This window comes from Rattus rattus, chromosome 5 (assembly GCF_011064425.1).
Source record: "Rattus rattus isolate New Zealand chromosome 5, Rrattus_CSIRO_v1, whole genome shotgun sequence".
Lineage (NCBI taxonomy): Eukaryota > Metazoa > Chordata > Mammalia > Rodentia > Muridae > Rattus > Rattus rattus.
Genome location: NC_046158.1, coordinates 93,260,818 through 93,285,623, shown reverse-complemented (window position 1 = coordinate 93,285,623; position 24,806 = coordinate 93,260,818).

Sequence of the window (24,806 nt, the reverse complement as noted above, 5' to 3'; positions counted from 1 at the left end):
ACATAAATGATGTTCCATATTCGAATTACTTGATCTTCCTACAAACAATGAATATTAAAAAGTATCAGTGTTAAAAATCCTGAGATATGTAGGTGTGGCAGTACATGTGTATTATCAGAAGGCAAAGTCCCAAAGATTGTTACAGTGATGAGTTCAAGGCTAGCAAGGTCTGGATAGCAAGTTGCTGACCTTCTAGGACAATGTTTTTCAATCTGTGATTGTGACATCTCTGACAAACCTCTGTGTCCAAAAATATTTACCTTATGATTCATAACAGTAGCAGAATTGTATTTATGAAGTAGCAACAAAAATAATTTTATGATTGGAGTCAGCAGAGCATGAGAAATTGTGTTAAAGTGTCGCAGCATTAGGAAGGGTGCTAGGACTATACTGCATGGACCAGAAGGGGATTCTTCTCCAAACACCAGGTTGGCTACTCTTTGGATCCTATATTACTGTGGGAGATAAATTTAAATTTCTTGTGAACTAGTGGATTCATGGTATTTTGTTATAATATTCTAAATAGACTTAGCCACCAAGTAGTAATATAATTGAGAGCTATACATTTCTTTGTTTGACATACTTCCTTAGGACAATCCTCATAAATCCTATATTTATCAGACTTGTTTCACTTGGTACAATAATCTACTATGAAATAAGAAGTACGTCCTATGGTTAACAAGTCAGATGTGCTTACAATGAAATTTTTAGTATTCGCTGGTTACTTTATAAGATCTACAGTAGCCCATTGTGGTGCATGAGATGGCCTGTGCTTTCTCCATTGTCTTTCGACTTCTTTTTTTAGCCTGCTACTTCTTTTCTTATTGCTCATTTATCCTTGCCTTTTCATTTTAAGATGTTATAAATGATGGTGAAATAGATTAGCTCTCTTTCCTATCTTACTTCTCCAATTTTTTGAGCAATGAAAAGCTATTTCGTTCTCTGTCAATTCATCATTGTTTCAGTCCCAATATGAGGGAGAAAGGTCTTTTCTATGAGGGACCACTCAGGAGTTTAGGTTAGATCAGCCCTCTGGAAACAATTGGACAGATGTATTCAAACTAATCACCTTAGAGCAGAAACTACTTACTCCATAGATAGAATATTACTAAAAATAAAGGAGTGCTTCCTCTGAAGTTGTTTTGGAGTACATGACACATTCTGTAAAATATTTGTGTAGATTATATAAATTTGGGCATGGCTTATTTAAAAACGATATCAGAGAATGGATCAGACAAACTGTTTTCAGGCCCCATTAGAATTCAGATATTTTTCGTGCAGAAATACTTAAAGTTTGAGCCCTTTTTGGAAAGAACTGTGGGTCTGTTTAGATAACTGAGCAGAATTTGCCTGTCTTCCGTCAATAGGCAAGTTCTCATTTGTCACCAGGAACCTGATGGTTCACAATTACCACAGTTGCCTAAGAAGGCATGGGGGCAGTCACTGGAATCCTTACACAGTTTGAAGATATTTTAAGATTGGAAAAAGTATAAAAATGATTGTGTTCCACCAGGAAGCACTATGTGTGGCCCCTGGAACTTTAACAAAGACCATGAGCACTGTTCATGTATTTCCAGTTAGATATCTTGAAAACTTTAGATAGCCTGCTCCACTACAGGTCACTGACCTTAGCCAATGCTGCCTGATTTATTCAAAATAATGCTCCAGGAGTTCATCTAAACTCTTGTTCACATTTCTGATTGCTACTACTCTCTCCCTTCTAGCAAATGACCCTGCTATGGCACATGAAGCATTTGATAGCTGTTTACTAAGTAGATAGAAGAATCTTTGCTTACTACTCACTCACTGCCTAGATGAACCAAAATGGAGACAGAATTGAACACACACTCTAGGGTATGTGACCCTCAGGTGAATTGTCCTGAACATAATGAAAGTCCTTGTATCGATCTTTCCTCCCTCTGTGTCATTTCCTCTCCAGGATGTTTTGAGGCATTCAAGTTTTGAAGATTCACTGGTTTTTAATATGGACATAAAACAAAATTTTTAAAGCAAATTAAAATTTCTGCTTTATCTTTATTTTCTTATTTTCCAAGTACATATACATCACACATAATTTTCTAAGTGCATTGGAAGTGCATACTAACTTGTAATATTTCCATGAACTGAAAAAACCCACTATTGCTATCGATGCATAGATACAACCTGACAATTATCCAGCTAAATATTTTGCAGAAAGTAATTTGTTTTAAAATGTAATTTTAAGTTATATATATTCTGTGTGAGGGTGTGTTTATACATGTAAACATAGGCGCCTATGGTGTCCTGAGAGTATGTTGGACCCTTAGAGCTGGAGGAATAGGCAGTTGTGAGCTTCCTATCACAGGGGCTGAAAACCAAACTCAGGTCCTTGGTAAGAGGCAGCAAGAGTTCTTAACAACTCACCAATCTGCAATCTGTTTTCTTTTCTCATTACCTTCTGGGGGCACTCATGCACCCAGAATCTCAAAATCAAGGAGCTATAACTCAGAAGAGAAGCAAAACAAATATGCTTGCTTGCCTGTTTGTTTGGTTTGGTTTGGTTTTCTTGTCCCTAATGATACTCTTAATGTCTACATTTCCAGACATGGGATCATGTCCTCCTTGCTGGCTAGAGGTCAGTCTCTGCTAGTGGAGGGTGCTGGTGAAGCAGTGGAAGACGAAGCGACTTCTATTCCTGGCTCTCAGGTGGTTTTCTTCTTCTGGGGCCCTACTCAACATGAAGAGGAGCTCCTATCCCCGAGATTAAGTCCCATACTGACAGACTCAGTCATACTTGAGTTCTGGGAATCCCCTGATGTGGCAAATTCTTATTAAAACCGCTGTATTAGCAGGGGTTGGCTTGGGAGTTTACATATGATCCCCTTCTCATGTTGTAAATGACCATGCATGTGTGAAAAATATTCTTGAGCCACTTACTCTAGAACATGCCTATTTCGCTGCTGTCAGATGTGCATTCTACATTGGGATTATCTCCTGCTCACTCTTTTCTTGCCCTCCCCCCTCATTACATTGTTGTTGTTGTTGTTGTTGTTGTTGTTGTTGTTGTTGTTACAATTCACAAGACAAAGACAAACACAATACTAATTTTTGTCTCTAGTGCTACTGAGTAGAAATATAAACCTGGAGACCAAGGGCAATGATTGGTACATTTGAGAGTCACAGTGTTGGAAAAGGAATTGGTTCAGATCCTGGGGAACTGTCATGCCAACCCGAGCCACCTTCCCCTGCAAACTTACGATGCAGCATACAATCCTAAAGTGCTTAGGATTCTTTGGTTTTTCTCACGAATTTCAGCACAACACATGCTAGCATTTCTCAAAATGCATTAGCAGACACTGTCTGCCCATAGCTATTAACCAACAATCTGGTTCATAAAACAATGAATTCTTCTTGCCTTGTAGCCTTAATAACACACTTCTCTAGCTGCCTATGCAGAGGTTTAGAGAATAATCTGAAAACCACTAGCTTTTGTGAAAAGGAGTCATAGATTTTGACTTTTAAGACTTAGAAAGAACCCTTTTCTTCATTTTACTTTTCTTTCTGCTTTCCATTTCATTAGTTTTAATTTTCTAAAGTGAATTTTTCTATATTTTGTACAGGGTAAATAATAGCAAATTAGTTTAAAGAATGGGCTCATACAAATAGAATTTTCTCAGTAAGGCAGATCATGTGAAACTTAACTCAGATGGTCTCTGTTTGCCATATGAACTGGATATTATGGGAGCTGCCTCATTAAAGCACCCTATAGCTTAGGAAGTACCTTTTGCGGTGGACTTTACTCATGTACATAACATCTTAAATTGTACCTTGAAAAACAAGTCACAGAGAGACAGACTTTGGGAACCATTGGTAAATGTATCCACTCATCTTGTGTTTCGCTAAAAATGTTGAGTAGAAGCTTGAACCTTTTTAGGAAAAGTGGGATGCATTCATCCAGGAAAAATAAGCTAGCTTTCCAAAAGCAGTTAGTGTCTGGTTTCTTCACCCCGTGAAGACACTGGCGCCGGTGATGAACCAGAACAGTTGAGGGAAAAGAGCCAGTTGAAAACCACCCAGCATCTCCAGCAGTAAGGTCTGTGCTTCATCTCATGTTTGCAACGAATGGATGTAGAACACTGTGTGGACTCCGAGGAGTAACAAAACCTGTAGAAAGCTCTACTTTTTCATTAATTTCTCCTCGCATTTTTTTCTGGGCCAATTCTAGCCATGAAGATCTGACCACAAGATAATGAACGTTGTTCTGACATATAGTTAACTACTTCATAAAGTGGCAGAGCTCACAAAAATTAAGTAAATAAATTACAGGTTTATTACTGGAACACACTTCTTGGTTTAATCAGGGCTAGGAACATTTGCAAATGTTTGCCAGTAAATATGTGCCTTCCAAATCCCAATCCTATGCGATTTAAATTCTAAGCATTATATAGTCAATACAGAGATTACACAGTTACTGTGATAAAAAAAAATCTATGTTTATGGAACCATTACTTCACAAAGCACAGTTTTCAAGGAACGTGGAAACCTGGAATTTCTAAATTGTTTTCCTTCAGAATAATTGTCAGTTTTAGTACTGCAAATGGTTTGACAAGGCGATATAGATTTGTGACTCCATAGACCTGCCTTAGTTTAAATGGTTGGCCATGACATTTGGTGACCATTAGGCGCAGTTAATCTGACAGATTTCCCCCCCACCCCCATCCCCACACACACACTCACTCCTGTGCCACACCCACCAACAGTAAAACGACTCAGAACATAGAATAAGCCTTGGAATATGTTCACTCAACCCTCATCTCATCAAAACTTACTCATCTGTGCATTCCCTGAGAGAATCAGAGGAAGGGGACTCACTTAAGGGCTCAGGATCACCATAGCTAGAGGGGTACTTAAGTAATGCAATGACCTTTGGAACTTTCCTACAATAAGTCCTTCAGCTCTGTGCTCTTCCCGCTGGTCTCTGGGATATAAGATCATAGCTATTAGTTTTTGCTTTTTTAATGCATGTTTTCACTGGGGAAGAGACAGCTACATGTTTAGAAATCTGCAAGTACTATAACATAGCCTTTGAGGAGAGCTGTGTTTAGCACAAGTGTGGAACTGGAGGCTATGCATTTTCTGACCTGATGGGAATTTGATATTCGTGCAAGCATGGCATGTATTCGATCATGTTCATGGCCAGGACTCTTGAAGTACGGAACTACATTGCGAAGGTATTTTTTTTCCTCTTGGTTTTGTTTGGTTTTATGTCAGTCTATGCATGAAACAAAACTTGAACCAAATGCTGAGGTCTCACTTAGAGGAAAATTGTTAAAATAGAGCACTACACAAACACTACACAACAGGGCTCGACTGGTGGATTGTTTCCGCCATGGGGCTGCTAGTGCTGGCTGCTCCCTGCCTTAACACTTATAGTCCTATATGATTTGATTTGGATGTATGGAGGCTGTCTGGGATTTTTATGTGTCCCTTTATTTTTCTTATCATCTCTAAACTGTGCCCTTAAAAATAATAGCCTTTTAGAATCACCAGAAAACGAAAATTTATCTTTCTCACCTTCTGTTCATTTTCCTCCAAACACACATATCTTGTGGGCTTCCTTTCATAAAATAAAACATAATCAGCCACTTACAAATACAAAATAAACCCAGTTTACCCTAATAGAGTTGTTATTACAAAGAGAAACGTGTATTGATGCACATAGGCAGCTAATAAAAGGATGCATCTATGCGATATTTTCCCGGTCCACAAATGCTAAGACCTTCAATTTTTTTTCTCTAAATTTTCTGTTAAACTAATTCCGTGTGATAGGCAAATATGTCCTCCACATGCTGGCGAATTAAAATTCAGCTTTCAGTGAATAAGATTAATTGCCTCTTCAGACAAAGCTGGATTTGCACTCCTATTAGAGAAAAGGGAGGAGGGAGAAGCAAGGGGCAGGGTGCCAGCTAGACTGCAGTATTCAGTTACACGTGAAATGATTTGTAATTCTGAGTAATCACTTAGGACAAGCCCTTGCACCATTTTATCTATACATGACTCTAGGCCAAAGTCAATACTCATAGTAAAATAATGAGATGAAGCTAACTGAGCCCTTTTATTAATGCTCCTAGGAGCAAATCTGATGCTTGAGTCTCTCCCATTGAAAGTATCCACTTCTTCCTAAAAAATGAACAAGTGGGTCAGGACACCCAGTAGCAGCAAGGGTACCTGTTTCAGCAAAATTATAAAGAATGGACCCTTCTTTCCTCCTCTCTTTCTGTTTGTGCACAAGGCTTCACTCAGCCGTAGGTGAAAGCACATGAATTTTGCATTACCTCTAGGCTCATTAAAGAGATCTGGCTCTCTCCTAATAGTTTCCCCTGACTTAAGGAACACACACACACACACACACACACACACACACACACACACACACACACGTAAAACCTCAAGGAAAACAGTGCACAGTACCTTTTCCTTTTCTTCTGTCTTACAATGAAGAAAATATACTGTTCTAGCAAATGTGAAGCTTTGTTTCAGAGTCTACACAGAGCTGTGAGGAAATGAGTTGGGTAACCAGCTGTTGAAGTCTCCTGGGAGAAAAGTCTGAGAAGAGAGTGGGTGCTGGAACAGAGGGCACCTGGAGAACCCTGCTTTTCAACCTCAGGTTTGGTTTTTTTCTGTGTTGTTATTGGTCAGCTTTCCAATCTGACAAATACATTCCTTCAATAAGTAGCCATCTCCTTGCACGGCAGGAAATGCATTCATCTCTGTGTGGCTGAGGACACGAAGTTCTAATAGGGAAATTAAAAAATGAAAATCCCTATGTCACTTTCTAAAGCTTTAGGAGTAGCAGGAAGAAACTAATGCATATGGCAAGCAGATATTGCTTCTTAATGAAAAAAACTCAACAGAATATGTCTCTGCATAGGAGAAAGAATATCTATAGAAACTTTCTTTATTAAGACAAATATCACCACATAATTTGTCTTCTAAGCCAGGACAGATAGGTATGATAGAGGAATGACATAAGAGTGACAGGTATTTATTCCATATTTGGTGGCTACCAGCTGGACGCCTTTTGAACTCTCTTTGAACAGAGTTTTCTCAAATATCTGGTTATACACATCTTTTTACATAAAATTGTTGTGAAAAGCAACATTTACTTGAACTTCTGACACATGACCGCAATACCTGCAGATCTCCTTCCCTGTATTACTCAGAATCCTGGAGAACTAAAAAGTCCAAAGAAGAATAACAGGGAAATTTCAAGTATCCACTCATTCAATTGAACATTTGTTACGTTTGAGCCTTTAGTAAAAGGTGGAGCTCAATTTCACTGGTGTGTTCATTAAGAGATACACAGAGATATGAAATGACATTCCGAGCACCTTATGCCAGGAGCTAACCAAACAATGACCAAGGCAGCTCAGAGGTGTCAATGAGGGATTCGAGTACCCCACTCAGGAAGTGTTTACTGAGTTCATGACAAAGCTCACCTTTGAGAAACACCGTTGCTGGATATAAGGGATCATTAAGGATTTATCAAAGGGAAAGAAAATATGATCAGATATAAGGTATTGAAGGGTGCATTTTCTTCTGGGGACTAACTGGCGTGCACCAGAAAATGATAGAAACCCAACACAAGATTTGTTTCAGTGGCACACAGACAAAGGGCACAGCCATGACATGAGAGTCTGGAGAATGTGGGCATGTTGGTTGTTGGTCCTGGAGGATGGTGGGATCAGAATACAAGTTCTGCTGTAAATGGTTACATGCGATTTCTACCAGATTACAGAGGAAAACAAATAATTTGTATGGTATACATTATATTCCCATAGGGCAAATTTAGTAAAATGGTTGAGTAGGTAAGATGAATTTAAAACCTTTGTTGCTGAATCTTTGTGAGACATAGGAAAGTTACACTCTAACAGGTAAACATATGGACAAAGCAGAGATTTTGATAAGAGTAGTTTATAGAGGAAAAAAATATGACTGAGGAGATGACTCTGTGAACAAATCACTTAAGGGCGAACCTGACAACCTGAATTGAAACTCACAGAACCCAACTAAAAAGCTGAAAGTTACAAGATCTACAGTCTCTACCTGGGGTGGATATATATATATATATATAAGTTTTGATAGTGAATATAGACATTTAGATAAAGAAAATATTCTATGGATGGCATAATTATTTAGAAAGAGAGAAGCATGAGAAGAAACACAGCCCGATGACATTCTTATTACAAATGCCTTATGGGACAGACATGTTAAATGACTCTAAAGTGTGCTCCTAAGAACAGGAAGATAGAGCAGTTTCTGTTGCTGTTGGGTGTGTGAGAATGGTAGTCAACAGTAGCACTAGTAGCATAGTCCACTATGTTTGACAATGATGACCTTCTTCACATGTGCGGCTTCAGCAAAGGACACCTATGGGAGTTGAAGAACTTTATACATAATAGAAAACTCTAGGGTAGATGAAAGAGTCTTGGGATACGGCATTCTGTTTTTAAAAGTTCAACTCAAGTTCGGAGAAATGAGTCAGTACAGTAGGTAAAATGGTTCATGAAAGATAATCCAAAAAAAGTGATAGAATGATGAAAAGAAAACAATGATAGAAGGAAGGAAGGCAGGAAGGCAGGAAGGCAGGAAGGCAGGAAGGAAGGGAGGGAGGGAGGGAGGGAGGGAGGAGGGAGGAGGAGGAGGGAGGAGGGAAGAATGGGTTTAAGCCCTAGCAGCAGAGGCAGTTTCTTCCTTCTCTAAATGAAGGCATACAAAGAAACAGTCAATGTGGCAAATATGACACCAAATATGAAGGTGAGCATATTCCTGCCAGAGGACCTCATGTTTCCCTCTAAAGGATAGTTAAATGTCTTGTGAATATGAACAGGCTACCTGGGGAGGTAAGTTAGAAGGGATTTACAATAATAAGGGACAAGGGAGTTGACCAATGTCTTGTAAAACCCAGAAGGCTATATTAAGGCTTGTAACCAATGGTATGCTTATTTGATTTTCTTTAGCTATTTCCAAAACTTGGGTGGCTGTGTGATCAAAGAAGATGGATTGTGGGTTTAATTTAAGTTCATGTTTATAGCACACAGGTGGCAGAAGGAATAAGCTATAAAAGAAGGGAGAGAGAGATGGCATTGCAGAACATGGAGTTAAAATAACAAACCAGGATTTAGTAAAGAAATGTGTGGAGGCAGAACGAAGAGAACACAGAGGACTTAAGTGTGAGGCTCAGGAAGACTGAAGAAGGGAGAAGGGGGAGCAAGAGGGTAAGAAAATGCAAAGACAGAGGCCAAGGAGAGATAAAAGCTAAGATCACTAGTTCTGAGCATTGGTGAAATTGAATGGTTGTGAACATGGCTGACATCCAAATATTTAATGTTGGCAGTTGCATGGTTTTGCAGTTGGCTGCTTCTTGTCATGGAGTGTAGTCATGGTGCTCAACGTGCTCAATATACACAGAAAAAAGAACCAGTTCCTCGGTTGCTGAGCTCTGGGAACTTCTGGAGGATCTTAAAGGCAAAGAGATCTACACAGAGGACGGGAGCATCCGGAACTGAATGCTATGCAAGCATCATGCTGATTTTGTCACTTCAGTGACTAGCATAGGTTAGTCTGTGCTAGTTGAACAATAATAGTCTGTGCTCTGAGTTCGTTGACTGAAGGGGAAGGAGGCTGAGATCCGTCTTGTCACATGTTAAGCAATGATGCTTTATGCTGTGCACAGGCGCATGAGAATGTCTAGGACGCTAGTAGAATTGATAGAGAAAGCGCTTAGGGGATGTTCAAGTATTTAGGAAATACAATGTGGTGACTGAAGGAGCAGTGAGGACTCAATGAAAAGTCCATGACTTGACAGTCGTAGGTGATCCGCAATTCACAGAAAGATGAAGAAAGCCAGTGATTCGAGGATGGTCGTTACTATACTGAAATATTATGCTACCTTTCTCATCAATGTTTATTCCACATAATGTATGACTTCAGAACCCAGCCTACAGATAAATATTATCAGTGTTGTTTGACATAAGAAAGATTGTGAACATTCTTATTTGAGACCTTCTTTTGGCTTCTGTTTATAAGGAAGTCGAGTGAGTAGAGGCTGTGTGTGGTAAGTTCTAGAGATAATTGTTGGATATCTGAGACTCTCAACTCTATAGTTCTCCCCTCTATGTCACCTTTGCTTTTTAATCTCTTTTGTCTTTTTTTATTTAATATTTTTCTCCCTTGATCTCTGCTTCCATCGATGGCCATTCTTAAATTTCTAAAAATGCACAGAATCCCTATTCTCTTAGACTCAAACCTAGAATATTTGAGGTCTGAATAAAAAAATAATAAACACTGGTAAATAAATACCTACTTTCTGGCTCTACATACTCAGATCTATATTATTAATTTTTATTTTCTTTCATTAATTTGCCTTGGATTTTTCCTAGATCTGACTTTTGTTATTTATATTCTATCAGCTCTGATGAATCAAAGTGTCTTTCTTGGTTTCTCTATGTGGGAGTATATCCATCATTTACCCAGTCATTTTCTAAATCTGTTTACAGATTCAATAGTTTAAGATACTATGTTAAAACTAAAAGAATATTTTAAAATCAAAATAAAGCTGGTACTGCTGTAATATTGTACCTATTAAAAGCATCTATGCAAGTGTTTAAAATGCATACTAACTAGGAGTACTTAAAGTTATTTAAAATTAATGTTTATTGCACACTATAAATAAGGATGAATACACAAACATTTAAGTACTGGTTTGGGGTGAAAATTGTCTTAGTTGAAGGGCTTTCTCATTTAGAAAAATCTTTACTTTTCAACAATGTAAGGATAAAAAGAAGTATCTCAGGTTCTTTCCGAGAGCACATAGAAATGGGCTCAGTAAAAATGAGCAGTTTCTATATTAAATAAAACAAAGCAACTCTTGTTTGTTATTCCACATAAATTGTATTAGGAAACCCTTTGTGCTTATTTCCTTCAATAATATCGCTAGGAAAAAAAGAAAGAAACAAAGAAAGAAATAAAACCCTTAACATTTTATTTGGTTATTTAAGAGTTCCCTTTGGAATGGCAGTAGACCGATCTTGATATCACCATGTATAAATAAATAATATGAAGCTACTATGTCCAGATACAATACTGAAATCAGATAAGTGGCTTTCATTTATCTCTTATTATTTTAGTGGTGGGAGGCCAAGCTTTCTCTTCCCTCAATTGCCTGCAGTCCTCCCAAGATTGCTCCCCGGAGGCTCCCAATGGCCTGAGGGATGTATTTAGGATCTCATCAGCCCTTTTAATCTGATTGCCATTCTACATTTGAATCTCTGCTCCTGGGTCCTCTCATAAATTGGGAAGAGCTGCACGCCCACCTCTGTCACTACACACACTTTCTTTTTGCCTCCTACACCATGTCACTTCATAACAGCCCAGGAGTTCCCCATCCCACCTGATAACTCTACATCAGTATGTAAATGTCTGTGCTGACACTCTTCTCTGATAGTCGGCAAAGGAAGATGTACTACTCACGCTTTTCAATTTTAAAATGTTATTTAATAGCATCCTGGTTGCCAGTGAAGATTACATAATTTATGAAAGATAAATGAGCTATCTCAATAAACGTCTGTATTTTTGAAACATGTATTTGCTTAACATTTTAAATATGCTAGGAATTGAGCTAGACATTAAAAACATGAAGATCAATAAACATGTTTCCTGCCTTCAAAACCTCACAGACAAGGAAAAAGACAGTCATGTACATAAGTTGCCTTAATAAAGTATGGCCAAAATACTTCAAGTTTAAAGTTACATTTAAGCATAGAGGAAGAATATACTAGCACATGTAAGGAGGTCAGGAAGAATCAAGTTGAACTCTACACAGAAGTCAGATTTCACATAGTTTTTGAGAACAGTCTGATGTATAGGAGTCAATGAGGTAGATCCCTAAAAATGGATGTTACAGATTCCCATGAGTCAGTAATGATATACAAGTTTAGTATCAAGATTCTCTCAATGTAGAAGATGTCAGAAATCTCAAGGCAGTGCAGAAGATATGCAGGACTCCTAGAATCCTTGAGCACTACACTATGTATTATGGATCCAGACAATGTGACCACTTGGGCTCACTAACAAAAGGTGCCTTTGAAAGATGAAAGCAGGAATGTATTTAAAAAAATAAGGAAAATGCTAGAGCTAGACATATGAAACAATTGGTTAAGAATACTGGGTTCTCTTCTGGAGTACCCATACTCTCTTTCCAATAGCCACACGACAGCTCACAATCTTCTATAGCTCTGTCTGTAACTCCAGTTCTAGAAAATTGGATACCATCTTCTGACTTCCTTGGCCAACAGTCTCTTACGTGCTGCACATAGATAAATGGAAGCAAAGCACTGATAAACATAAAGGGAAAATAAAATAAAATAAAATAAGTATCTTTTCCCTTACAAAAACTGTCATAGGTTAGAGGAGAATTTGTAGAAATTAAGAAACTTCAATTGTTAACAGAATTAACCCCTACAGACTACATACCATTAGAATGTAACATTCCTGGAGATTTATATGAATTTAATTGTTCATAAGGAGAGACATTTCTTCAGTGATGTAGTTACTGGAAAGGTACCCATGCTCCTATAAATGAAGACAATCCAGGCTTCTGTAAACAGACCTAGTGAATCTCAGCGAGTCACACATGCTCACACAAAATAGAAAGTAGAAGGGGAGAAGTTGGGAAGAGCAACAGCATTAGCAAAAGAGTGAATGGAGACTGTGGAGATCATTAACATAACTGAAATACATTATATGCATATATTAAAATATTATAATGAAGCTTAGTGTTAAATATCTAACATGCAACAAAATATTTTTTAAAAATGACTAATAAGAGAAAAATCATTGTTCTCTAGATTCTATTTGTTTTGGTCCTTTTTATCCTGTGGGACACTCACTACTATAATCTTTTAGTTTCACGGAGAACTGTAGTCTGTTACTCTTATTCATTCATTTTGATTTACTAAGCCCCAGAAGAACTCACTCCCCTTCTTCAATAGCTCAGATTCCACAGTTCCTCTTCATGAAGACACGCCCAGGCTCTCTATTGTCTAATCCCTTTCTTCCCTTACCACATCCAGAGATGAATTCAATCATGTGTTGCATCTGCACCAGTAACCTAGTTTCATTTCTGTTGCTGTGATACAATATTCTAATGAAAACAACATAGGGAGAAAGGATGCATCAATCTCCCAATTCCAGGGACATCACTCTGGGAGCTTCAGAGTAACAGGGTCTTGAAGCAGGCAGTCACATCAACTACACAAGCGAGAACAGAGAGAAGTAAAATCATGCTGGCTCACTCTTCCTCTGTGTATACTCTTCTATAATCCAGAGCCCAAAGTCTAGGAATAGTGACACCCACTTTCAGGCTGTCTCTTTCCACATCAATTAAGGCAATCAAAGTAATATACCACATACATGCCAATAGTGCAATTTGATCTAGAAAATTACTCTTTGACACTCTCTTTGCCAGTGATTCTAGGTTATGTTAGGTTGACAATTGAAGCCAACCGTCTGGGCCAGCCTCCATCAAACTGAGCACTGCTCAACAAAATCTCTAAAACAGAAAGAGGCCTCAGGGTGTATTAATGGTCGCTGGCTTTAAAGATTTCACAGTCTTCAAATATCCCACTCATTACAGTGACTGCCTATTCCTCTAAGTACCTAGAACTGTTCATTCCATTTTGTCCTCAACAGATATTGATCTGAGTTCAATGAGGATATAGAAGACAAACAATATCTATTATGTCTTCCCATTACTAAATCTTCATCTTCAGTCATGACAGTCATACAAGCATGTTTCCTCTTACTGGAGAAAACATCATCTCTTTCAAAATCATTTCCAGTCTTTTGGGGTAGCTACTTTTTAAAATATTTTCTCTGTTGTTTCTTTTTGTTCCTCTTTGTGGTAAAATAACTTCAATCAACATTCTTGTATGCTTTGATAGATCTCATATTTTAAAGTTTGTAAATCAGAACAAAATTCCCTTTGATGATACATGCCTCCTTCTACTTAAAATTTCTCGGCCTTCCTTCAATACCAAGCACAGCTCCATTATTATCTGAGAAATTCATTTGCATCTCCATTATTCTAGTTCTTTCTTGGGTCACTAATGATTTCTATGACACCTAGACTCAGCAGCATTAAATACAGTCCCCTCTCTTGTTGACATAACTGGTCCTTCATTCTTATACTGTGTTAATAATACTTCTGTTTCTTTAATTCTTCTGTCTTTCAGTCTTAAAGCAGTCTTAGATGAATATCTCTATACAAGTCGTTGCACTTGTCTCAGAATTGCCTCAAGTGTGTCTAAAATGGGTTGATGTTTTTAAGGAAATGAACACATAACTTAAAGTATTTTATTGGAAAATAGTTTTATTTCTAATATATTTATTTAGGTGTATTTAATTAATCATATACAGCCAGGGACCCATTAGGTTACATTCCTAACATGAAAAGCTCTTGTGCCTCTATTTGAGTAGTCAGAATCCCAAGTCATATTCATACTCAATTGGATCTCATAAAATGGGGCAGTTGATAAGCAAAATGAAACTTTGAGCACATATTTTGACTTTAGAAAAATTCTGAGTCAGGAGTGATCATTGGCAAATGGTGATTTTTGTAATTTTCCTTTAAAATGATGTTCTATTGTCTTCTATTACCTCTTGGTAGAACAGATGTATCTTTCTTCTACATTTCACAAAACATTAAAGAATCAGAAGAGTGATTAAACTACATTGTACAGACAGTGTGGTGGATGAGATCCAAAGACAGTTACAACTTCATCTGTCATTTCATTTTGTGTTTCTGGCCAATCAGCCTACTTTATAATTTTGCAATTTCTCAACAATAATATGAGACATTCTCAGGTCTTAAGTAGTACTATCTTCTCAGAGATTACAGCTCCTAACTTTGTGGGTTACATGAGGGTTATTTGGAAGATAGATCGTTTTCCAAATAAAGCATCCATGTGGCTTCTTCTTCTGGAAATTTGCCAGGAGCCTCACACTTAAGAGCCCAAAACTTATCTCTTGACTGCTCTCCAGTCCTGCCCCAAAGCTGCTGCTTTGGTTTTATGTATCTTAGTAAGTATCTTGACTCTTTCTCGAACATAAATGAAAACATTGGAATGTTAATATTTTATTTTTAATATAATTATATTATTTTCCCTTTTTTTACCTTCCTTGTTTCCTCATATATATACCCCTGCTTTCTCCCAAACTCATGACCTGTTTTTCTTTAATAGTTCACACACACACACACACACACACACACACACACACACACACACACACAAATGCAATCTGCTCAGTCTATACAATGTTACCTGTATGTATATGATCTCAGGACTGATCATTTGGTTTTGGTATTGGATAACCAGTGGATTTTTCTCCATAAAGGCCATTTATCCCACTCTAAGGAGTCCCAGTTTCCCATAGTTCTTTTTATATAAATGAGGCTCTACAAGCTCCCCCTTTTTTAGGTGAGAATGTCTGCTTGTGTATTTCTTGTTCGTGTAATGTTTAGGTAGTCATGCTGCTGCGATTTCAAGAGCATAGCTTATGTTTTATCTGTAGGAGACACAATCTCACAGAAAATGTTCTGCTCTTCTGCCCCGTCTTCCCCAGTGATCCCTGAGCTTTAAGTGCAGAAAGTGTGCTGTAGATCTATTGGTGGGGACTTTTGAAATACACTATCTCTTGTTCTCTCAATTTTGATCAATTGTGATTTTCTGTAATGGTCTCCATTTATTGCAAAGAGAAGTTTCTTTAATGAAGGGTGAGACCCATATTTTTCTACAAGTATAAAGAAAATTATACATAATATGGTCAGGAATTATGCTCCTTTAGGACAAGGGTGGTTGTAAGTTCATATCCAAGATCTACGACTTTACTAGGGTTAAATAGTTGGCTGGGTTTTTAGTACCTGGTATGATTGTTCTCCTATTGAATGAGCATTAAGTCCAATTAATAAGCTGTTGGTTTCAATCAAAGTATCATTGCCACCATTGTACCTTCTGAGTTATTATGCCACGTTGGCAATTGCTGTGCTACATAGGCATCATCATGCTGCCTATGACTACCATTTACTCCTCTCCCTTGCATGTTGCCTCGACAGTCCTCAGAGGAAAAGTTTTGAAGTAAGAGCCATATTTGATGGTCATGTGTTCTTCCTATAAGCTTTCAATCAAGCATGGAATTGTATTTATCAATGATGTAATTTGTATTTTGGATCTAAACTACTGCCCCTTCTTCTTTCTTCAAATTCACTTTGCATACAGGCTGAGTAATCTTGCAAAAACAGGAATCAAATTTTATTACTCTACTGTTTGAGGAGTTAATTGTTTTTATATAACCTTTAAATAGGTAGCAATTTTGTTTGCTTTTCTTGGGAGATGTTCTGGCTTATAACTATTACTCTAGCTTAATTTTAAATAGCATTCATTTTAATTTTCCAAATGGTCTGATTTGAATAATAAATTATATAGTCACCCCACTCTTAAAACACAAAAGTTCTGTTATCTACTTTACAAATCTCACATTACTGCACACCAGTGAACTTGACAGCACTAATATTCTCTGCTTCAAAACCCTTGGACATCCTGTTTTCCTGAACATAACACATTTAACCCTTTGTGTGGTAGTTTGTATATGCTTGGCCCTGGAAGTGGCACTATTAGAAGGTGTGACCCTGTTGGAGTAGGTGTGTCACTGTGGGTATGGGCTTTAATACCCTCATCCTAACTGCCTGGAAGCCAGTATTCTGCTAGCAGCATTCAGATGAAGATGTAGAACTCTAGCTACTCCTGTGCCATGCCTGCCTAGATGCTGCCATGTTCCTGCCTTGATGATAATGGACTGAAACTCTGAACCTGTAACCCAGCTCCAAATAAATGTTGTCCTTTTAAGAGTTGCCTTGGTCATGGTGTCTGTTCACTGCAGTAAAACCCTAACTAAGTAAAATCCCAGCTATACACTTAAGAACAGTTTTTATAACAGGCATTTCTCTGTTCATAGATAATATATTTCTATAAGGACCTTATGATTTGTTGTATCTTCCCAGTTTTGTTCCTAATGTAAATGTGTTTGTACTTCAATTACATTTATGTGTTTTTCAGCCTATATGATGTCTATGAGGGTAAAGTAAACCATATTTTCCATGTAGCAAAGCATATTGTGTCTAGTACAGTGGAGATGTGAGCTTTATCTACTGCTGCAGAGAGAATAGAGACTACAGGAAAGAGAAATGACAAACTTAATAAATTCATCTTCTGAACCTGTACAGATATAAAACCACTGATCCCTAATTTTGTTGAATTCAACAATATATCGATAGCAGATGTCATGATGTAAAGAACATATAGAGATGTCAAATTGTTGTAACAATGAATTTAGATCTTAATCTTCCAATAGAAATGGACAAGGGACACAGATGCAAAAACTCCATTGCTTGTGTAATTGAGGGAGACTCAGTGACTCTTGCACAACAGTAAATTAAAGAGGAGGCTAAATAATGGATCTTCAGCTCTGGGGTGAAGAGCGTCTATGGGAGATTGTATATCAACTCATTCCTTGGGCTGTAGGTTGAAGAAACTTTAGAGCCAGCTAGATCCTGGACATTAACCAATTTAGCTGGCTAATTATTCAGCAAATAAAAACAGCCCAGAGAACTAAGGTTAAATGATAAAGTCCACAGTGACAAATGGTTTTCTGTGTATATTTATTGTACAAATCTCTTACAAAGATATTTGTTGTCTTACTGGCGACTCATACAACGTCTAAAGAACACGCATTACTTAAGAAATGAAAAGAGACACAGTAGTCTATTTTAAGTTCACCCTTGTCTTATCTTCCTGACGAAGACTGATCCTCTGGATTGCACCACTCTTGCTTCAGAAAAAGATTACAATGTAATGCTATGACACACTGGGTTCTTAGGACCCAATTGCAAAGGTGAAATTTTTAGTTATATTTCAAAACATTTTTTGATGAAACAAAGGATCGGCTCTGTAATATAGTTAACAGATTATTTCTTTAATAAAATATGTCTTTGGATTATCCCTTCAGATGGAATTTATTGCTCACTTCACATAGAATTTTTGTATGAGAGATTCAAAAGTGAACTCAAAAATCACCTTTTCTCCCCTGAACTTTAAGAATTATAAAAACAACACTTCATACAGTATTACTTGTTTTGAAGAGTTAAGTTCCAAAAAGTACTTTATTTTATAAAAGGTTTATTGTGGTTTTGGTAATGTTTATGCATGTATTTTTTGTGTGTGTATATGTGTGTGTGTGCGTGTGTGTATGCACGTGTGCGTGTGTGTGTATGTGCACATAAGAACATATGGCCACAGAGGACAGGATAGGATACCCCTGACCTATTGGAGCTGTGGTTAGACCCAATGCTCAACTGTGTGATGTAGGTGCTGGAAGGGCATCTCAGGTCTTGTGCAAGAGTAGTACACACTTTTACCCACTGAACCTTCTCTCTGGCACTGTGAAAAAATCTTTAGCATATAAAAATTATATGCTCTTTATAGGAAGCACATGCCACTTGTATTTCAGAACAACAGGAGGATTTACTATCTCCCCATTCCAAATGAGAAAGTCATATCCTAAGAAGCATATCTTCCGATGAGAATCCCTACCACTGCCACATAGCAACAGCTACAAGGGCAGCATGATCTTGTACAGTCTGCATTATGACAATGCAAATATCCCAGCAGAACTCCTGAGAATGACACCAAGTATTTTTCATAGGCATCCTTCCCCTCCCAGAAATTCCTCTACAGTCCACAAATGGAACACACATACAGTGATTCGTGGATGCACCCAGACGTTATTACTTGTCTACCTCTACAATATGAATATGCTCTGCCAGTTTTTATGTTGATTCTGGTTTTAATAAATATGAAAATCATTTTACATGCTTAAGTATGAATGTTAAGGAATTTAAGCACTCACAGACGGTACTTAAAAGAACAATATCTATACAATAAAAATACTTGTCAAGGAGCCCCAGGAACACAACAAATGACTGGAAGGGAGAGATGGGATGGAAGGAATTATTTATTCATCGAGACTCCCCCAATGTCGAACATTACTTCCAAGCTGGAAAGCTTACCACACCCCACCCTGAAATGTAAGGCAGTATTAGCAGTTATGTGAGCAATGACTTTGAAGGCTGCTAAGAGCCCCATGTGAGGTTTTTATTACAAAGGCCCTATTTCAGATATGTCAGGTTTAACTTGAAATTGTAATTTCTTCCATAGAAGTCAGGGCTTGGCTTCTTTTCTGGGGTATTTTGGTTTCCCTTGTTTGGAGGCCGGGTGACTAATGATGCTCTGGAAACGATTTACTTAAAAAGCAGCAGCTAAGAGCATTTGATCCTCCTTTGATGAAGTGTGAACACTAGATCCTTTCCCCCAAAGTGGAGCTGGACTAAGCTAGCTCTGAGGGAAGGGAGAGAGTGGGAGTGGAGAGGTGGGGGTGTGCATTCATTATGGCTGCTTTATCTCTCAGAAGCTATTTCAAGTGATCACTGGTGGAAACCGCCTATAGTCAACCTCCTATTTTCACTCTGGATTTGACATCAAGGTTGTCAATACGACATAATCATCTCTGTCAAAAGCATCATTCATTTCCAAACTGCAGAGTTATTTACAGTTATGTCTTCACTCAATGTAACACTACCACTCAACACTCAGCTGTCCTTTCTCTGTTCTGACGAAACATTCGGGCAGACTTCTAAAGAAACTCTATTTTAGGTTAGGCTAACAACCTGAAAATGAACCCAGAAAGAAAAGCTTCTTCCCTTGTCCAAATACCATTTGGACAAATGGATAAAGTTTTTTTCATGAAAACTGGCATTTCAAAATGAGTTCTGTTTGGTAAGAGACACGGTGCTGAAAAGTGACATTTATAATGACAGCAATATGGGTCCCCATTAACGAAGGCTGGGTCATATTGTGCTCTAATTATAACCATTTTCGATGTGTGTGCATGGTGTGTGTGTGTGTGTGTGTGTGTGTGTGTGTGTGTGTGTGTATGTTTAATTTAGAAATCATTTAGAATAGCATAGCTCCCCACTGAGGAACCCACTATAAATCTCTGTTTACAGAAACATGGCTGGTATGGGCCTTTGATTACAGCTAAACAGAGAATACTGTGAGGAAAACTTAGACTTGTGCATCTAAGCACCCAGATGAGTAGCTATTGACTTGCTACTTTCTGCAGTGCCAGCAAAGACCTAAAAAGCTGTGCAGCATATGAAGAAATGACGTTGATACAAAGAAACAGGGGCTAATGGAAATCAGGCAGGGTTCTTAAGAAGGCTTTGCTAACTCATCTCTTTCATCTTCTGTCTCAGAGAACAAATCTTAGTATAACCCAAACTCTGCATTTCCCGGTGGCACTACTTAGGGTTTCTAAATTTTCCCTAGCAGAAGACATAACGATGGCTAAGGAGGGAGGGATGAGGTTGGGGAAACTGAGGCAGTGTTAAAGCTTATTTGGAAAATGTAAGTTTGGTTGTTTCACAGCTTCCAGAAGTTGTTAGTTCTGCATTTTTCCAAAGAGAAGCATAAATATTATCACTCCATGTAGGGCTCCTCCTCAGTATCAAATGTCTAAAATACATAAACTACAGCATAAATCAGACTCTGTAAGCATTTTTTTTGTCATCTGAACAAATTTTTTCCCTGAAATCAGAGCATCTAATATTAACAGTTACCCCTAAGCATGAGGATTTTGTGAACCAACCGGTTCACTTTGCATAACTGATGTAATTTGGAACTCTCTATCTCATTTAAGTGTGTTCTCATTGTTCCCATTTTTATGGATGAGGTAATTGACAGGGATTTTCTTGGAGCTCTGTAGTTTTTAACTAAAAATAGTATAACTGCCCTTGTCATCCATATAAGTTGTATGCTTTCATATGAAGTTTCTATTCTAATTCTCCAAACCATCCTAGAGTAGGAAGAATGGGTACCTGCCTTTCAACAGACGAAGAATCAACAGACCACTAAAAAATTGACAACACTGGGAAATATTCTCTATGATTTTGCTGGGGTTCAAATGGAAGCACCTCACTCGCAACCAATGCTCTCCTTAGATAGCTCAACCACACAATGACAAATGAGCATTTCAATCCACACCTTTTAGCTCCTGCACTGATTCTTTTTAATTTCCTCGGTTTTAATGAAAGTGTGAGAAGGTCGAAGGGGTTGGCGTCATGACCCCATCCGCATTGCCTTCTGTGTTTTTTTGGGTCTCATCCTTGGCTCCCTAAGGCATACCCAACCATCCTGCACTCTGTTTCAGAAGCATCTCGGCACCACTTGGCTTTGCAATCATAATGCTTATTTGTATATTCTCTCATCTAAGTCCTGTGTTTCCCTAGAGTTATGTGGGGCCAGGACACCGAGACCCTAAGAACACAGAAACTTTAAATCTTTCTCTGTTTCCTTGTCTATTCTAGTTTCACCATGTGCATTTACCATGACGACAGGCCGTTTTATTCAAGTCCCATCCATCTTTTATCATGATCTTCCTAGAGCATGCATGTCTATTATTTCTTATTCATAAAGCATAAAAAATATTGAGTTCTGTATTTTCATTACACACACAGTTACAGCAACTAGAAACAATATTTTCTACTCTGAATAACTCATACATAATAATAATCGTGAGGTCTCTCTAATGAATACATCCTTTATGGTGATTGTTACTGTCTTCATGCATGTGTCTATAATTATATGTGTTTGCTCTTTCACCTTCCTGCTGCTCATGTTCTTGATTAAAATGAAAAACAAAAACAAAAGTCCAGCTTATAAGCATTAGTTATTGAATTGTCACCTCCTCAGTCTACTTATTGACAATAATTTGGAAATAGCAAACATCAAGTCTGATTTATTAGGCCATCCATTTACCATGGCCTGGGGCCACTTCTAAGTGATTAATGATGTGTGGGCTCGTTGCAATATTAAAGAGATCAACCTGAACCCTAACTCTAAGCAGAAAAACTCTTCAGAGGCTTGCAATAATTTGCTTATTTTTTATTTCTAGATAGTAACAATTAGATACGTTAATCGCTGTTACTCTTCACCTTTAAACATATAGGCTCAGATAATCTAAATTTCAATAGTATCCCCTGGAAATATGGATCTCTTTTGAAATGATGTAATTAATGGTGAATAATATTGGATAAACAAGCACACACATGTACATATGGATACACAATTCTAAATAAATAAAGGAAAGGGTCTTTCTGGGGATGTTTTACTCAAAAATATTACAATTATTATAGAAACCTTTCATTATAGCTTTTATTATAAGAGAAATTTACAGTCTTTCATTTACTCTTTCAATTTTACATTATATTTTATGTTTATTTCCTTGGTAGTTAGAGCAAGTAATGTTGTAAATGGAAGCAAACCAGGGCATGGGCGGGGTCTCTCCGGCTCACTGACGCATCTAGGGCTCGCACCCTGCTTGGATGTGTAGCTTTGGCTCTTCTCATCCCACTGCTTACATCAGACATGCACTATAAAATATAAAGAGAAAGGTTCCATCATTTAAGTATTATTTGTATTTTCTCTGTTGAATTCGTTGTGAAGAAAATAAAAAATAAACTCTGATTAATTTTACTTTTTGGTTTCTAATGTTCTAATGTCATGACTGAAAGAGAGAATTGGGGGCTCTTGTTCTTTACTTTTGATGACCATGATTCCATGGGTAAGATTCTCTGTAAGAAATACCACAGCATGAATGGCCACAACTGTGAAGCAAGAGAGTTCCAAGGCAAGAAGAGACAGCTGTTGCTTCATCCAGACAAAGAGGACAGAAAGATCCTGGAAACTTTGCTGGTTGGGGCAGAGTGGTTTTGGTGCCAACTCCAATGTGGGTTGAGGAGAATACCTCAGCGGTGATAGTGGCTTTGGTCAAAGCTCTGCTTGTGGGTGTGATGGCAGTGGGTAGCTATAAAGTAATGGTAATGACTCAAGTCATTTTGGAGGTTGTGGAGGCTACAGTGATTTGGGGAATTATGGCAATCCGTCTCAAAATTTAGGATCATGGGTAGAAAGTTTAGGGACCGAGGCTCTGGCCTCTTAGGTGGTAGAGAACTAAACTTTTCTAAGCCACAGAACCATACTGGCTGCAGTAGGGCCAGCAGCAGAAGCAATAGCTATGCAGTGAAGGAAGGTTCTGGTTACTGCCAAGAAACGAAAAAGCCTAGCTGTAGAGTACAACCAGAGAAGCGAGAGGAAAACCACTGGTTACAACCCAGTTGTTAACTCAGCCATGCGTGCAGTGGTTACAAAGGATCATGGTTTAGAGAACATGCATGTGTATTAGTGTAACAGCTGAGGGTTATATTTATTATTAGTCTTGCAACAGGTTATTCTCACTTCTGTCCTTTGGAAAGTGGAAAGTATCCCAACAAAGGGTTTTGCTGTAGACGCTTTTTCCATCCATGTTTTTTTTTGCCCAATGTAATAGTCTAATCATGCTGAATAAATGGAAAAAGAAAATATACTTTTACTATACTTTGCCAATGAAGTGTTTGTAGTAGACAAACATGGGCATTAACAGCTACATTTGAATTCATAAGTAGAAAATACCACGTGTTTTTTGTTTTGTTTTGTTTCTGTGAGTGATCTTGGCCATTGAGCCATGACTGTGAATGGATGCGGATGAAAACTAGTCATAAAACTGGAGAAATAAAGTTAATTGTGGAAATGTGCTTCTGTGTATGCATTGATGCTATTCCAAAGCTCCATAGCCTTTTACTTTGCTTTGTTTTTCTCTTTAAACAGCAAAAATTATCATAACGAAGTTTATAAGACTGTAATTGTGAAAGAAATACATGCTACTCTGTGAGCCTGGAGGATGGGGGATCCTTCCCTTGAGTAACTTCTAGAGATTGCCTGCACCCCTTGGTTAAGAGCCACATCACATTAAGCAGCTCCCACTGTCCCACTCTCTTACCTTCCTCTATACCTTGCCCTTCTACCCACAAGGGTCCTTGCTGTTTTAAGGAGCCCTGCAAAAGTAAAGATAATTTTTCCTCCCCAGTATCTTTTTTTTCAATTGTAAATATTTAATGGTTTTTCATTTTGTTGTTTTCTTTATTTACATTTCAAATGTTATCCCCTTTCCCAGTTTCCCCTCTCCTTGCCTCTATAAAGGTGCTCCCTCACCCACCCACCCACTCCCTCCCTGCCCTGTCATTCCCTTACACTGGGGCATCAAACCTTCATAGGACCAAGGGTCTCTCTTCCTATTGATGCCTGACAAGGCCATCCTCTGCTACATATGTGGCTGGAGCCATGGGTCACTCCATGTGTATTCTTTGGTGGTTTAGTCTCTGGGATCTCTGTGTGGTCTGGTTGGTTGATATTGTTGTGCTTCCTATGGGTTGCAAACCACTTCAGCTCCTTCAGCCCTTTCTCTAACTCCTTCATTGGGAACCCTGTTCTCAGTCCAATGGTTGGCTGTGAGCATCCACTTTTGTATTTGTCAGGCTCTGGCACAGCCTCTCAGGTGACAGTTACATCAGGCTCCTGTCAGCATGCACTTCTTGGCATCTGCAATAGTCTCTGGGTTTGATGACTGTATATGTGATGGATTCCCATGTGTGGCAGTCTCTGGATGACCTTTTATTCATTCTCTGCTCCACACTTTGTCTCTGTGTTTCATCCTGTGAGTATTTTTTTCCCTTCTAAGAAGGACTGAAGCTGCCAGTCAGGTTTGGGGAGGCCACTCTG